At 51.5% G+C, this 12,547-nt stretch overlaps 1 protein-coding gene across 22 annotated transcripts in view; it reads left to right on the top strand.

Moving 5' to 3' along the window:
• LOC123839207 (cleavage and polyadenylation specificity factor subunit 7-like) overlaps positions 1-12,547 on the top strand; it is a 129,125-nt gene that overhangs the window by 9,887 nt on the left and 106,691 nt on the right. Inside the window, exon 3 of one of the 22 annotated variants that reach the window (XR_010410207.1) lies at positions 6,792-8,385. The exons of 20 other annotated variants lie outside the window; for them this stretch is intronic. The gene's annotated coding sequence lies outside the window, so the exon portion shown is untranslated. One more of the 22 variants, XR_010410206.1, reaches the window with a different exon arrangement.

Raw genomic sequence — 12,547 nt, forward strand, 5'->3', positions numbered from 1 at the left:
TACTATGCACATTCAGAAGGTTTGTTGCTGTCTGGACGGGTGCTCTCCCACGGAGAAAGTAAGCTTCAGCTGGCTCAGTGAATCCTTGGGGGTGCTGGGGGATGCTTTACTGAGGCTGCCTTCCTTGGGGCCCAGGCAGCACCAGCCAGGCAGCCTGGAGTGGCGGGGGAGTCAGGCTGAGCCGCAACTATGATTAGGGGCTGAGGACTTGGTTTATGTGGTGAGCTTAAAAGAACTGGAGTAATCATTACCTGCCCAAGGGATGGGGCGGGGGTGGGGGGTGGGGGGTGCGGGGGCAGGCGTGGAGCCGTGAAGAGCCAGGCTCTCTGGCAGTAGGGGAAGATGAGACTGGCTTAACGGTGCTGTCAATCAGCGAGGTAAGCAATGGCCGACACCAGGAGACCCAGAAAAGCTTTACAATGGATAGATCTTGTCAGCAAGGTCAGCAGCACCGTGGGACCTGCCAATTCCTGTAATCACCAGCGTCGTATCCAGGGTCCCTGGAGCGCTAAGACCCTGCAGGCTGCAGGCTGGGCTGGAGAGAATGGGCGCGGGGGGCCGCTGGGGACTGTGGGGCCCAGCAAGGAGGAAAGGGAGCAGCACCTGTTTACTCATCACAGAATCGAACCAGAAAAGGAAACAGCCACGTCCTGGCCTGTGGAAAGAGGGTGTTTCCGGGGCGCCCTCCAATTAGACGAAACCCCCCAAGGGCCTCCTCTCCCTCATCCCTGAAGTGCTGATTTCCTCCGAGACCGTGTCCATCAGGTACAGAAGTGGTTGCACGCCTTTGGGCAATAGGACTTTTTCTTCACACTGTACTGGGCCTGGCAGTGAGGCGTGGGTGCCGTGGTGGCAGTGGGGACTGCAGGGTGGGAGCTCCGATGTCTGCCCGCGCTCAGCCCTCCAAAATGGACCCTCGGGTAGGATTTGAGCACGACTGCCTGGAGAAGCGAGTCCGAGCTCCTTGATGTGGCATTCGGGGACCGTCTTGACATTACCCTTATTTTGTTCTCCCGTCTTGTTTTTGGCCACTCCTTGCTTTCTGTTTTTTGCCCCGAAGTATAAGATACCTGAGTTGTCTGTGCTCCTGTGCTTTTGCTCATGCTGTTGCTTCTGCTTGGAATTCCTTTGCACTGGCTGCCTTTGACCCGGTCTTCAGCATTCACCTGTGATGGTATCTCCTCTGATGCCTCTGGGCCCCCACAGTGCCCTTGATGTGCCTACATCTGAGAAGTTCTCTCTCTCTACTGAAATTCCTCCTGTATCTGTTACCCCCACTAAGCTGTAAACTTCCCAAGTGCAGGAATCTGTGGGATCTCTGAGACCTCTGTCCCCATCTCCCCCACCCCCACCACGCACCTGACTTAACTGATGCAATTGTTTGAGCATTATCTGGCATCAATTTAGAATTCAAAGGATCCTTTCTGGAAAGCCAGTTTGAGAAAAGAAGGGAGGTGTGCTTAATAAAGAACCGAGGAATTCAGTACTGATACCGGAGAGGAGAGGGGAGAGTAGCTGGGGACCAAGGGGTCAGGGCAGGAAAAGCACGGAATCACTGGAAGTTCACATCGGGTCTTGGGCTTGAGGAGCTGGCCCCACTGCTGCTGAATTGAATTAGTGATAAGTAACGGTGAAGACGTACTCTGGTCTGCAAGGACAGGGGCTCCCCGGAGCTCTGGAGGCCTCCGATTACCTCCCCTGATGCTACAGGCCTCCAGGGATTCTAACCAGCATGATGGACTTTGAAAAGGGGGACAGCTGAGTGAGGCAAGCTAGTTCAAGTCCCTGAGGGATGATGCTGGCTTGGTTAAGGACTCCTTCAGCTGTGTCTGAGGGAAGACATCTCTTAGCGGAATCACTCATTTGAGGTTAAGGAAGGGGCAGGTGGAAGGGGCAGTGGACTTTTTTGTTAGAACCAGACGGATTCTAGGTCTTGCTTTACAACACTGAACACTCTCCACCTGGGTCTTGTCCACAGACAACAGGAGCTAACAATGCTTCCACTTCTCTGCTTTGCAGGCACCTTGCAAGAACAAGTGGGCCCAGCTCTGTGACCGTGAGCAAGTTCTTTAAACTTTCTGGGCCTCAGTTTCCTCGTGTATAAGATGGGGACATTAATTGTATCCTACTTCATTTAATGGAAAGTTCTTAATGCAGATCCTGGTACAGAATAAGCTCAATGGAAATTGGCTACAATGATAACTGCTAACACATGGAGTCATTTGGAAATGCTTAGTTGAGAATAAACCAGCTGAACTACTAGGAGGTGAGATAGCATAAGGCCTTGTTACTTAAAGCATGACCCTTGGACCAGCAGCGCCGGCATCCCATGGGACCCCAGCAGAGTTTGGGGCCCAGCCCCAGACGTACTGAGTCTGAACCCGCAGTTTAACAGGACTCCCCAGGTGATTCATACACACGTTAGAAGTCAGGAAGCGCTGACATAGAAGCCCTGACCTATCTGCCACTTGCTCACTGTGTCACTTGGATAAGTTCTCTAGCTTCCCCCTGTTTGTCATCCGTGAAACCCCAGCTCATGGGGTTGTGGTGGTACTTAACTGACTCTATATGCTGGGAACCTAGGATGGCTCCCACCCATGGTAAATACCCTTCAGTGTTTGCTGTCTCTGCTCTCCAGCCCCAGGAGCGTGCCGCCTTGGCCCCTCACAGAGCCTCCCTCCTGGGCCTGGGTTCAGCGAGAGCCAGACCGCCAGGTTCACATCCCAGCTCCCACACCTGGAGCAAGGTCTGCCTGTGCCACGTAGACGGTCACTTCAGTGACCCAGGGCTCAGTTTCCCATGTGTTAAAATTGTCACAAAGACTGCCCAGCTCTTGGGGATGCTGAAGCATAGAGTGAGGTGTGCGGCAAGAGGCCAGGCTGAGGCTGGTGCTCCAGGCACACTTCAGCTTGATCAGTGGGCATGTACTGATCAGAGGCCACACTTCAGGCTCAAGGGCGTCTCTGCCCCGCGGGAGCTCTCTGCCTCTTGCTGCCCACCCAGCCAGTGCAGGACCTTCCCGGGCTAGAATTCCGGTCCCGAGGAGGCTAGGACGCACGCCATTATAGACAAAGAAGGGAGCGAAGGCAGGCTGGGCCAGGTGAGTAAACTGGTCTGCCCCCTCCCCAGGCGACTCGCCTGATTCCCCAGTAGACCCTAAGTCCAGGAGGGTAGAGCCACCTCTGTCTAGCTCGCCATCAAGTTTAGGGAATGTCTAGTTTTGCCTGCCACATAACAAGTGCATATTCTAGGGGTGCCTGGGTGGCTCAGTTGGTTAAGTGGTTGCCTTCGGCTCGGGTCATGATCCCAGGGTCCTGGGATCAAGCCCCACGTCAGGCTCCCTGCTCAGTGGAGAGCCTGCTTCTCCCTCTCCCTCTGCCTGCTGCTCTGCTTACTTCTCTATCTCTCTGTCAAATAAATAAATAAAATCTTAAAAAAAAAAACCAAACAAGTGCATATTCTAGGTGTGCCGTGTGAATAAGATTACTGTAGTTACAAGCATGGCCAGAGGCGGACCCTTCCCTGTCCTCTTTCTTGAGCAGCGAAACTGCCATGTTAGGACTGAAGGACAGACAGCTGTTCTCCCCGTCTCATTGTTGCCTCTAACACCCTCTCTCACCCTTCCTCTTGGTACCTCTGTGTCACCACAGGAAGCATGTCCTTTTTAAAAAATTTGTATTTAAATTCCAGTTAACATACGGTGTAACAGTTTCAAGTGTAGAATTTAGTGATTCAGCGCTTCCGTACAACACCCGGTGCGCATCGCAACAAGTGCCCTCCGTAAGCCCATCACCCGGTTAGAGAAGCATGTCCTTTTAAGGTATGAACAGTCTTCCCAGACCCCAGCTGGGTTTTCCCTGTGAGGTTAGCGGAAATCCTTCATCTCTTTCAGCTAAATTTGAGGGGTGGGTGGGCAGAATCCATTGCTTGGAGAAGAAGCTTGTGCACAATTTTGATTCCAAGTCCTGAAGGGACCATGACGAGTCAAGGGGGTGAGCCCCTATGGAAGTTGGGGACCTCTGTTTGTACCAGCTCCTCAGCCTCCCTCTTAAAGGGGAGCTTTGTGCCAAGAAGGGCTTTGAGTTGGCCAGACCTGCCCGTGAATCCTGGTGCTGCTGGTTCCTCGCTTCCTTATTAGGAATTAGGTTACTTACTTATTTCTTCTGAAAATTGTTTTGTCTGCACAATGAAGATAATAAAATCTCCTTGCATAAGGCTGTCATGGGAATTGAAATTAAAGTGGAAGAGACGTTACAAGTTTGTGAGGTCGAACACTGGAGTGCTGTTAGTCATCCCACCGGGACCACCAGCGCGTCCACGCTGTCTCAGACAAAGCGGCACATACGGTTTATCTACTTTACCTGGCAACTCTTGTTTAAGAGCACTGCATCACAGGAAGTTAAATGATAAAATGTTACAACTCAGGCCACAAAGGGTTTACTTCCTGGAAATTGTTGCCCTGGTGCTTTTCTCCCCGCTAGTCCCTGGTGCTATTTTGAGGCTGGTCTTTGGAGAAGGGGAAGAGGACCAGCATGAGGGGGAGGGAGGTGGTGGAAGGGATGGAGGGGTCTGGGGAAATAGGAGGGAAAGGGGACTAAGAGGTCTTGCTGAGGAACAAATGAGGACCCCCCTCCATTTCAGGGCCTGGAGGTTTGCTTAAGAAATTAATGACAGAACCATCCCTATGGGGGGGAAGAATGAAGAGGAGATTGGAAAGCTAAGGGTCAAGGTGATGAGTTGCATTTTCAATGCTATGAAGGTGGGAGGATGGTGGCTGGTACCTGAGACCAAGGTCCGGCTGTTGTCCATCTGGAACCTGACGTTCTCAGCACAAGTTATTCACCCGGAGTGCTCAGAGAAGACTAGCAGGTCTTTTTCTTCACCTGTTTTTTCCAGCTCAACGGTGATTGAAGAGCTTTCTCTCTCCTGTTGTGTGAGAAAAGATGGTGAGAAAAGGAGGGAGATGAGCCATGGCCACACTAGGCCATACATGTTTGCAAAGCCTCAGGCTGTGGGAAGGAGTGGACACTGTGGAGGGGCTTCTGTGGGCCACTCAGGAGGTGCAACTGCTCCGAGGCCTTAGTCCTGAGTCCGAGGGACACCTGCCCTTTGTGGTGGGGCTCTCCCCAGACACTGCAGAGCCATGACTAATGTGAGCACCTAGGCTGTCATTTTTTTCAGGAGCAGGGCCCTGGGAGGGCTGGCCTCTCAGTCTTGGTGGGGCGTGGGGCCGTCAGCCCCTCTGATACCCTCACAGAGGGACGTCTCTCTTGGGGAGAGGGTGGTGTGTGTAGGGTGATTGAAGGAGTGCCGGGAGGGATGCAAGCTATTTAAAGTTCTTTAGCACTTCCCAATGGGTTTCTTTCCTACTGCTGCCCCCAGGCCTTCAATGTGGACTAGGCTCCTGTACACACACACGCATGTGCAAGCATCCCCTTAGGCTCTGTCTGAGCACCTTTCCTTCTCTAATCTGAGTCCTGGAGTGGGAAGGAGAGAAGGCCAACTTCAGCCCCTTCCTGAAATCAGCCGGCTTGGCTGTGTGGTGGTGATCTGGGAGAAGCTATCTGAAAGGCTTTTGAGAAAGCAAAGCATGAGGCAGCTGCAAGCTCTTACTCTGTGCTGTTTACCTCATGGTCAGGAGAGAAATGCCACTCCCCAAAGTGGGGTCACCTCCTTTCTCTCTCTTTCCTGGTCCTCCCCTTCACCTGTACAAGGCCCTCCCACGAACTCCCCTGCTGCCCGCCAACCAGACCACACACTTGGACGTGGAGAGAAAGTAGGGGGTGCACAGAAGGGCACATACCTGACACCCATCTTCTGCCCGCCTTTGCCCTGGGGTTTTGGCATCAGCTGGTTTCCATTCTAGCTCCTGTTCCCCGGGAGGCGATTTCTTGATCATTCTCACATACAAGGCAACCCCCAGTGAGAGAATTAGCAAATGAAAAGAAACTCTGGAATCCAGTGGAGGAAAAGGGGGGGGCAGAGGGTGAGTGTCACGGGTGTGCCTTTGGGCACACTTCACTTTCTCCAATTCCTTGATCCAAGGGTGTGGTCCAGATCTAGAGTTAAATGTAGTCAATAGAAAAAGAATTCTGGGCCTAGCTGGCCCAGTCAGTAGTGTGCGATGCTTGATCTTGGGGTTGTGAGTTCGAGCCCCACGTTGGGTACAGAGATTACTTTGGAATCTTAAAAAAAATTCTTCAGAGATTATGACTTTCTTACTTCTTGGCATTAAAATTAATTTTTTTCATAAAATGAAGATCTCGAATGATGATTTAAAAAACTATTCACAGGGGCGCCTGGGTGGCTCAGTGGGTTAAGCCTTGGCCTTGTCTCAGGTCAGGATCCCAGGGTCCTGGGATCGAGCCCTGCATCGGGCTTCCTGCTCATCTGGGAGTCTGCTGCTCCCTCTCCTCTGTACGCTCTCTCTCTCTTTCTCTCTCTCTCAAATAAATAAAATCTTTAAAAAATAAAATTAAAAATTAATAAAAAATACAAAACTATTTACAGTAAAATATGATATTGGCAACGCCTGTCAGTCCCTGAAGAAAGATTTTAAAAATACGTTTTATGTGAAATCCCAAAGTCTGGGAACCACTGCTTTCGAACATTGTCCGCCCCAGGTGGCTTGGCCAGAGCAGGCATTCGGGGACCTGACATGGTGCCCACAGGGAACACCTACCTGTGCAGTCCAGCATCCTGTCGTGACGACAGGAAGGTAGGGAGCACCCTTGCTGACATCACAGATTCTAGGATAAAATAAGTCTTATTTTCCCTTTGCATCCTTCTAGCACAGAAAAATGATTAGAGGAATTCAACCTGCATTTTGGCAGCAGCCAAACAATGACTACATCTCCGTTTTTGAGAGTTATGTGTACGGAGCCGCCAAAATACAGTTCTCCGTTGGAACCTGCTTTTCATTAGCTGCGGAGCTTTATTGCTTTCTGATTTGGTTGAATTAGATTCGGTTGAACAAATACGTGTTTGGACACCAACTGGACAAATGCAGAATGAGGGGCTGTGGGAAAACTGAGTGGATCAGATGTGTCTGCTGCCCTCAGAGCTGTTCAATCCAGTAGGGTGATGAGACAAGAAGCTGCCTGATAACCGGAAGAAGAGGGGAGAGGACGAGAAGACCCACTCTTAGGGTGCCAGGGGGAAGTTCAGAGGAGACGGGGCATAGTTGACAGGGAAGCAGAAAAAGCATTATGAGAAAGGTGGCATCTCAGTGGACAAGCGTCTGTGAGCAATTTGGGAACAGCAACTGTGTGATCAGCCTAGCGTCCCTAGTAACTGCCACACAGTAAGTGCTCAGTCAGCGTCTGAAGAATTAATTAAATCTTGGGGCGCCTGGGTGGCTCAGATGGTTAAGCGTCTGCCTTCAGCTCAGGTCATGATCTCAGGGTCCTGGGATCGAGTCCCGCATCGGGCTCCCTGCTCCTTGGGAGCCTGCTTCTCCCTCTGCCTCTCTCTCTCTCTCTGTCTCTCATGAATAAATAAATTAAAAAAAAAAATCTTATTGGCAGTGAGTGTTCTGGTTAAAATGAGTTACTAAGCACTGTGCTTTTCTTAGACTTAAAATATTTGGGAGCAGCTCTTCGTTTAAGCAAGTTTTATGTGTATTAAGGGATGCTTTTCCCTCTTAAATTAGTGGCTGTGATACTTACCTTTCAGCACAAGAGGGAGCTGCTGCCTAGTTTATTTAACTAAAATGGTATTGCTCTAGGTTTGCCCCTCTCTTCTCAAATTACAGTGCAGTATATCGTGCCATTTAACCATCCTCCCCCAGAATGGCCCAGCAACCAAAAAATCCTGTCACTGTACGATAGGATTATTATCAGTGGTGCATTGTTTTCCTAAAGGTATTTCTCCTAAATTACATGATTACTAGGAAAAAAAGGCAACATTTAAAATGTGTTATAAACAGATACCTTAGGGGCAACTGGGTGGCTCAGTCGGTTAAGCATGTCTTCAGCTCTGGTCCTGATCCCAGGGTCCTGGTGCATTGGGCTCCCTGCTCAGCGGTGAGCCTGCTTTTCCCTCTCCCTCTGTTGCTCCCCCTGCTTATGCTCTCTCTCTCTGTCAAATAAAATCTAAAACAAAACAAAAAAGGTATTTACCTCACACCAGGCTGGGGGGGTGGTCTTCAGAGCCCTAAATAAATCCAACGAACGTTTCCCAGTATCGGACGCTCTGCTTATAAAAATGCCTCAGGGCCTCATACGGAGGCCACAAATCTGAGGTAACAGCCATTTCCAAATCTCAAGTTTTCATGAGGGTCAAAGTCTAGCTGAGATTTTGGCTGAGTCTAGGCCTTCAAACTTGGGATGTGCAACTTTTTTTTTTTTTTTTTTTTTTAAAGATTTTATTATTTATCTGAGAGAGAGAGGGATAGAGCACAAGCAGGGGGAGCAGCAGAGAGGGAGAAGCAGGCTCCCCGCTGAGCAGGGAGCCCGATGCGGGGCTCGATCCCAGGACCCTGGGATCATGACCTGAGCCGAAGGCAGACGCTCAACCAACTGAGCCACCCAGGCGCCCCGGGATGTGTAACTTCTTTTGCCAGGAGCTGCAAACAATAAACTATGAAATAGCCAAAATCCAGGTGTGTATCTTGAATAACACACAGAATGTATAGTAATCAGAACCTAGGGTTGTCTGGGTGGCTCAGTCTGTTGAGCTGCTCACTCTAGATTTTGGCTCAGGTTGATCTTTGGGTCCTGGGATGGAGACCCACCTCCGGCTCTCTGCTTAGTGGGGAATCTGCTTCTCCTTCTCCCTTTGCTCCTAACCCGCCCCATTCATGCTTGCTCACTCTCTCCCAAATAAATAAGTAAAATCTTAAAAAAAAAAAATTTGAGAGAGAGAGGGGGCGGGGAGGGGCAGAGGGAGAGGGAGAAAATCTCAAGCAGACTTTGTGCTGAGTGTGGAGCCCCGCATGGAACTTGATCCCACGATCCTGAGACCATGACCTGAGCTGAAATTAAGAGTCAGCACTTCAAGTCCCTGCTTGAAATTCCTTTGGGCCTAAAACTACAAGTGTAATTGCTGGGTCATATGGTAATTCTGTTTAGCTTTTTGGGGAAATACCAAACTTTTCCATAACAGCTACACCATTTTACATTATCAATAACAGCACACAAGGGTTTCAATTTCTTCATGTCCTTGTCAACAGCCACTATAGAAGATTGTGGAAAGGTTCCTGAACTTGAGTTGAAAAAAGTCAAGTACCATTTCTGGTTTTTTCTTTTTACTCCACTCCCTTCCCAGCTTTGCTTTTTAATCAAATTTTTATTTTGGAACAACTTTAGATTTACAGAAAAGTTGGAAATATAGTTGTCTTAGTCTGTTCAAACTGCTATAACAAAATACCACAGACTGGGAGACTGGGTGGCTTATAAACAACAGAAACTTATTTCTCACGCTTCTGGAGGCGGAAAGCCCAAGATCGGGGTGCTGACATGACATCGCTAGGTTCCGGTGAGGACCCTTTCTAGAGTTGCAGACTGCAGCCTTCCTGCTCTGTTCTCACGTGGTGCAGGAGGTGAACTAGCTCCCGGGGGCCTCTTTAACAAGGTCATTCATGTCATTCATGAGAGCTCCACCCTCATAACCAGTCACCTCCCAAAGGCCCTACCTCCTTATACCATCACATTGACCACAAGTTTTCAACTTGAGTTTTGGAGGGACCCAAACATTCAGGCCATAGCAATAGAACTGAGAGTTCCCAAATGCCCTTCACCCAGCATCCTTCAGTGTTCACATAGCCATGGTACATTTGTCAAAACTAAGCAGTTAAGATTGGTACAATACTAACTAACTAACTCATAGACTTTATTCAGGTTTCACCTCATTTCCACCAAGGTCCTTTTCCTGTCCCAGACTCCAATCCAGAATACCACACTGCGGGTAGCAGCTCTGCTTTGTATTCGCTGAGACACTTCCGCCACTTTCCTCTCTAATCCTCAGCTGTCGCTCATGTCCAGAGGGAACAATCTGAGTGCAACCTCCACCTCACGGGGTGCAGTGAGGATTGAAGGGGGTGGAAGAGGGGAGAGCGTTTTGTGAGCTGTAAAGCTTCAGGCCAATGTAAAGGACTGTTACTGAAGCCCGCGGTGGCCTCTCTTCACCACTGGCCTGCCACTAGGGGGCCTCTTGCTGACAAGGCTGCCATTGGCTTCGGAAGGAGGCCTTCCTACCAGGCCTCCCCTGGCCGGGGTACTCCTGGTGCTCCAGGCCCTGTAGGCTGATTGAGGGGAGGACCTCGCCTCATTCATTGATTGACCAAGGGCTTTGGCAGACCCTCCTCCCAGTGCTTCCTGTCTGTTTGCAAAGCTCCTCTGGGTGCTGCCAGCTTTAAGCTTAGGGGTGGAGGAGGCTGGAGGTTACAGACTCCGCTCTCTCCTGGGCATTTGAAATGCCCAGCGTAGGGCCAGCAGGCCACAGAGCACCCTGCATTGGCTCAGCTGCTTATCGATTCTCTCCTGGTTGGGGGAGGGGAGTGGGGGTGGGTTGGGGGTGCAGGGGTGAAGTGCTGAGTCTATTTTGGGAGGTTGCAGGTGTCTAGCTTGGCATGCCCTCTCCACACTTGGCCCCCTCTGGCATTTCCTAGAAGGATTTCCATCCTCCCACAGCCACTCTCTCCCACCCTCCTTCCTGCTTAGTGCTTATAGTTGACTAGTGGCCCCAAAAGACGTGTCTCAGTCCTAACCCCTGGTACCTGTGAATGTGACATTATTTGGAAATAGGGTCTTTGCAGTTGTAACTAAGTTAAGGATCTTATGATGAGATCATCCTGGATTTAGGGTAGGCCCTAAAGCCAATGACAAGTGTTCTTCTAAAGGACAGAGAAGGAGAAGACACCAAGAAGAAGGCACATGAAGATGGAGGCAGAGGGTGGAGTCCTGCTGCCACAAACCAATTGACACCAAGGGCTGCCAGTAGCCACCAGAACCTACAAGTGAGGCATGGGACCGATTCCCCCTCAGAGCCTCCAGAAGGAATCAGCCTGTTAACACCGTGATTTTGGACGTCTGGCCTTGTCTTAGCTCATGCTGCCATAACCAGATACCACAGAGTGGGTGGCTTAACCGACAGAAATGTATTTTCCCACAGTCCTGGAGGCTGGAAATCCGAGGTCAGGATGCCAGCATGGGTGGGCTTTGGTGAGGGCCCTCTTCCTGACTTGCGGACAGCCGCCTTCACTCTGGGGCCCTCACGGGGCAGCAAGTGGGAGAGAGAGTGTGTTTCTTCTTCAAAAGCACTAATCCCACTGTGAGGATCCTACTCTCATGACCTCATCTAAGCCTAAATTTCCCAAAGCCCTATCTTCAAATACCATCACATGGAGGGGGGGGGGGCGGGGGAGGTAGGGCTTCACTGTACAAATTTTGGGGGGATGCAGTTCAGTCCACAGCAGGCCTCCAGGGCTGGGAGAGAATGAATTTCTGTTCTAAACCACCGAGCTTGTGGCACTTGGTTATGCAGCCTTGGGACACTGAGACAGTGTCCCACTTCTGTAGGCCCCCTCCTCCCAGAGACCACCAATGCAAAAGAAGACTTAGGGGCTGCGGTTGGGGGGGTCACGGCCAGGGCACCGGCTTGCAGAGGCTGTGGGTGTGCATGAATGGCGTGACAGTGACCTGGGCTCACGGGGTCCAGACCCAGTGACCCTGGGAGGACCAGCACTGGGCAGAGGCGGGCCGGGGCTGTTGTGGGCACCCCTCATCTTCAGCTACCACCCCTGAAGATGGGGCCCCGGCACGACACTTGGAAGTGATTCATCAGCACGAGCCCTTCCTGGATCTGCTGCTAGGCTTTGTGGCTGGCACTGAGGACCTGGGCCCACAGAACAAGCTGGGCCAGACACCCCGGCAGCTAGCAGCCAGCCTGTGGAGGGGTCCACACTGCAGAAGGGTGTGGCACACACTGGGTTGTTGCTCCTGGCCTGCTGCAGGCATGGCTCCAGTCCCCACTGGCTGCCCCAAGGAGCCCCTGACCCCTACCTAGCTCAGGGCCCAAAACACATCCCCAACATCGACCCAAGAACCAGCTTAGAGAAGTTGGAGGAAAGTGAGGAGGACCAGAAGCTACAGTTGCAGGCTGAAAATGACAAGGACCACGGCCCACTCCATGTGGCCGCCATCCTCGAAGAGGCAGACCTGGTCTGGCTCCTCCAGGAGGCCCAAGCTGACCTCAACAGACCGGAGCCCACAGGCAGCCTGCACTTGGCTGACTTGCTAGAGTTTCTCCCGGGGGGCAGGCTCGGACCCTGCTGACCCCTCTCTGTGGCTGCACCCCACTAGGCATCCCCGGGCTCCAGCCCCACCCCATCCCTGCTTACCTCTGCACACGCGGAGCCCCAGAGCCCAAGGATGAGGACGACAGCCCAGCTCCTGCAGCGGCAGTGGTGACGGCGACAGTGAGGACGAGGGCATGAGTCGGGGGAAAGACCGATCAGCCCGGCTTGGGGGTGAGGGTAAATCAGCAGGCAGCAAAGGGGAGAAGAGCTGTGAGGGAGAGTGTTGAGACCCTCCTTGGGCTGCAGTCA

The sequence above is a fragment of the Mirounga angustirostris genome, unplaced genomic scaffold (genome assembly GCF_029215605.1).
Source record: "Mirounga angustirostris isolate CCGP_5_RB_7025 unplaced genomic scaffold, mMirAng1.0.hap1 SCAF_3, whole genome shotgun sequence".
In the NCBI taxonomy this organism is placed as follows: Eukaryota; Metazoa; Chordata; class Mammalia; order Carnivora; family Phocidae; genus Mirounga; species Mirounga angustirostris.